The sequence below is a fragment of the Nymphalis io genome, unplaced genomic scaffold (assembly GCF_905147045.1).
Source record: "Nymphalis io unplaced genomic scaffold, ilAglIoxx1.1, whole genome shotgun sequence".
Taxonomy (NCBI): domain Eukaryota; kingdom Metazoa; phylum Arthropoda; class Insecta; order Lepidoptera; family Nymphalidae; genus Nymphalis; species Nymphalis io.
In genome coordinates this window covers 40,001-44,056 of record NW_026089608.1, presented here as the reverse complement: position 1 = coordinate 44,056, position 4,056 = coordinate 40,001, and the positions used below count along the sequence as shown (strand labels likewise).

At 48.5% G+C, this 4,056-nt stretch overlaps 2 non-coding genes across 2 annotated transcripts in view; both read left to right on the top strand.

Annotated features, from left to right (window-relative positions):
• Positions 1-1,752: 1,752 nt before the first annotated feature.
• On the top strand, positions 1,753-1,909 carry LOC126780832 (5.8S ribosomal RNA). Its single transcript, XR_007670556.1, has one exon. It is a non-coding gene; the product is annotated as a 5.8S ribosomal RNA (ribosomal RNA).
• Positions 1,910-2,805: 896 nt separating this feature from the next.
• The window catches only part of LOC126780829 (large subunit ribosomal RNA), a 3,980-nt gene continuing 2,729 nt past the window's right edge, over positions 2,806-4,056 (top strand). The window contains exon 1 of the ribosomal RNA XR_007670553.1: positions 2,806-4,056. This exon is cut by the window's right edge and continues 2,729 nt beyond it. This is a non-coding gene — a ribosomal RNA (large subunit ribosomal RNA).

The following is a 4,056-nucleotide window of genomic DNA, read 5'->3' as shown; positions in this document are numbered from 1 at the left end:
TGCGTACGCGCGCTACACTGAAGGAATCAGCATGTTCTCCCTGGCCTAGAGGCCCGGGCAACCCGTTGAAACTCCTTCGTGCTGGGGATTGGGGTTTGCAATTATCCCCCATAAACGAGGAATTCCTAGTAAGCGCGAGTCATAAGCTCGCGTTGATTACGTCCCTGCCCTTTGTACACACCGCCCGTCGCTACTACCGATTGAATGATTTAGTGAGGTCTTCGGACCGACACGCGGTGGCTTCACGGCCGTCGGCGTTGCTGGGAAGTTGACCAAACTTGATCATTTAGAGGAAGTAAAAGTCGTAACAAGGTTTCCGTAGGGGAACCTGCGGAAGGATCATTAACGTACGTTTATCTATCTCGAATTCTGTTTCGTCTCTGTGCGGATCGAGCTCTTCTCTGTATACGAGCGAGATAAATAGTGCAGCACGAAAGAGCAATGAGAGTGCCGATATACGACGATATAATAAAACAATAACAATAACAACAACCAAAAAGAATCATAATACGAAAAAATGCGAATTCGATCGGTGGATCGCATTATCGTTTCTCCGACGACGACGACGACGACTACGTCGTCTTCGCCTAGGCGTTCGTTGATATACGAGTCGTCATCGCCTTCGACGTTAGTATCATCACGTATGAAAATAACGATATTCGCAAAAAAATATATAAATACAATACGTATCGCTGAAGCGTCGTCATCGAATCGATATACGTATATATATTAAAACGTAGTATTATAAAAAGAGATACGAACATAACGATCGTCGTAAGACGTATGTAATCGTGTACTTTCAATTCGAATGTGGACGTCGTATGTACGCGGCGAACGTAACTAGCGAGAACGCTAGCTAACGAACATCGAAGTTGCACGCGTGCAGTCTTCACTCGTCGTTACCGTAGTCGTCTTCGTTATACCTGTGTACGTAGACCGGCAAGAATCCGCGCCGCGAGTCACATGTATAATATATATACGACACTGTATACGTTTCGAGTTCAAGACTCTCGTCGCTCTTCGTTTTCGTTTTCGTCTTTCGTTCTTCGTCTACGTCTACGTCTACGTCTACGTTACGCGTCGTCGTCTCCGTTCGATTACGAGTCTCGTCATCGTTTACATCGATCGGTCGTTATGTGAGTGTCGATTTGAATTCGTTTTTGAATTTAATATGATATCGATCCGTGGTGACGTCGATGTGTTTTCGTGTTTTGTGTTTTATGCGTTATATCATATTTTCATAGAGGCCTCGTGCTTTCGATCGATACGTGCGATGATGCGTTTCACACGCTCTCCTAGACGATGATACGATGATCGACGATCAGTCAGTCAGTCGATCGGTCAGTCGGCGGGGATACGAGAAGCGTCCGCTGAAAGTTTCGTTTGTTTTTTTCGTAAAATGAAATAAAACAAAATGCGGTTCGGCGTTCGTATGTCGTTCGGATGCGAGACGACGACTCCGAATATAATAAAAACGGGGTCGTTCAACGCGTCCCTTCTGATGTTTCGACGTCGGTTTCTCGAGGAAAGCACGATGTTGTCGTCTTTCGATAGCGCATCGTCATCTTCAAATAACGTATATTTTTTTTTAATTTTTTTTTTTTAATATTTTTTTTTTTTTTAATTTTTATTTATATACTGAAAAGAAATAAAAAAAAGAAAAAAAAAAAAAATTTAAACAAACTAATATCACGGGCGTGTATAGAATCGCTTCAGTGATCGTAGAAACTAATCATCATGAAAATAAACAATTACCCTGGACGGTGGATCACTTGGCTCGCGGGTCGATGAAGAACGCAGTTAACTGCGCGTCATAGTGTGAACTGCAGGACACATTTGAACATCGACATTTCGAACGCACATTGCGGTCCGTGGAGAAACATCCAGGACCACTCCTGTCTGAGGGCCGGCTGTATAAAAATATATACCACACTGTTCAATGTTTAATGTGTATATAGTTTTTCGTAATGTTAAACTATTATACGTTATTCTCGAACACATGACGGTATCCGTTTTAGAGTTCGTTCGTATTCGTATTCGTATACGAACCGACTCTCTCTCGGTCCGTTCAAATATTTCAATACGACGTGTATGTATGTTTATGTACCATGCGTGTTCGTGTATATTACAAAATTTTTGTATTTATATACGGTTCGTGTGTACGTTTACGTCACGGAGTTTCGTTATGCGCGATGTGTGAGAGACCGAGAGCGTCGCTCGCTCTACCGATTCGTACGTCTACGTCGTCTACGTCGTCTACGTCGTCGTCGTCGTCTTCGTCGATCGGTCTAGTCGAGAGCGCGCCCCCATCTCCGACCTTTCGATCGTCGTTCTATCGTTCGATCAAAGAGGGTAATCGGATATATGAGGGCCGATCTCTTCTAGTCTAGTGAGAGAGCGAGAGTTCGTACGTTTCTCGTTATCGAACATCGATCGAACGTATATCGATAAAACAGCTCCGTTTTCGTTACGACGTATACACATAAAGCGCGCATTGCGTACGTGATGACATGTAAACGTCGTATTCGTTTTCGAGGCGTGTCGTTTCGTGTCGCGTCGCGTCGTGTCGTCTCTCGTGTCTGTGTTATCATTATATACACAGACGGCGGGGTGGCGAACGAACGAACGAACGCGCGCACGTGCGTGCACGCGCGATAACGAATAGTAGGCGGACTCGACGTCCGAAGAGCGCGTCGACGCCGACGTCGGAACGGACGGATGATGATGAAGATCTCGTCTCGTCTCGACGAAAGCGGCGCCGTCGCGTTGACGGATATCGCGTCTGCCTCGTTTTTTTTTTATCGTTGGCCTCAGATCAGGGAGGATCACCCGCCGAATTTAAGCATATTAGTAAGCGGAGGAAAAGAAACTAACCAGGATTTCCTTAGTAGCGGCGAGCGAACAGGAAATAGCCCAGCACTGAATCCCGCGGTTGTAACGATCGCGGGAGATGTGGTGTTCGGGAGGTATCGCTTTCTCGTCGTCGCCACTCCTGTCCAAGTTCGTCTTGAACGGGGCCGTTTTCCCGTAGAGGGTGCCAGGCCCGTAGCGACGGAGCGAGACGGCGAGAGGTACGCTCCTCAGAGTCGGGTTGCTTGAGAGTGCAGCCCTAAGTGGGTGGTAAACTCCATCTAAGGCTAAATATTACCGCGAGACCGATAGCGAACAAGTACCGTGAGGGAAAGTTGAAAAGAACTTTGAAGAGAGAGTTCAAGAGTACGTGAAACCGTTCAGGGGTAAACCTGCGAAACTCGAATGAACGAACGGAGAGATTCATCGTCATTCGACGGCGTACGGGCGCGCGCCTCGATGTCGCGCATACGTGTCCCCTAGCGGGTTCGTCGTGTGTGACACGGGTCGCGTCCGTCGACGTTCGTCGACGGCGTGCACTTCTCTCTCAGTAATACATCGCGACCCGTTCGATGTCGGTCTAAGCGCCGTTCGGGAGTCCAGTCGTGTTCGTGTTCGCGCACGCACTATTGGACCGTGACGGTGGCCGACCGGCCGTCGGACGGTAGTACAAAATCGTACATATAATACGAATCGCGCACGCGTCTCACGCGCGTCCGGCCCGACGCAAGCGAACGTCGTCCGTCGATTTCCTGCCCGAGTGCGGACGTCGACGCGGCGTTGCTGTCGTCGCTGCCGTGTTTTGTCTCGGACTGTGCGCGTATCCGTCTGCGATGATTCATTTTCGGGCACTCGCAGGACCCGTCTTGAAACACGGACCAAGGAGTCTAGCATGTGTGCGAGTCATTGAGATATTTAAAACATAAAACTGAAAGGCGCAACGAAAGTGAAGGCGCGCGCGCGCTAAACACGCGCGCACGCTCAGGGAGGATGGAGCTTCGGTCTCGATCGATCTCTCGCACTCCCGAGGCGTCTCGTTTCCAATCCGTGAATGCAGGCGCGCTCTGAGCACAGATGCTGGGACCCGAAAGATGGTGAACTATGCCTGGTCAGGTCGAAGTCAGGGGAAACCCTGATGGAGGACCGTAGCGATTCTGACGTGCAAATCGATCGTCGGAACTGGGTATAGGGGCGAAAGACTAATCG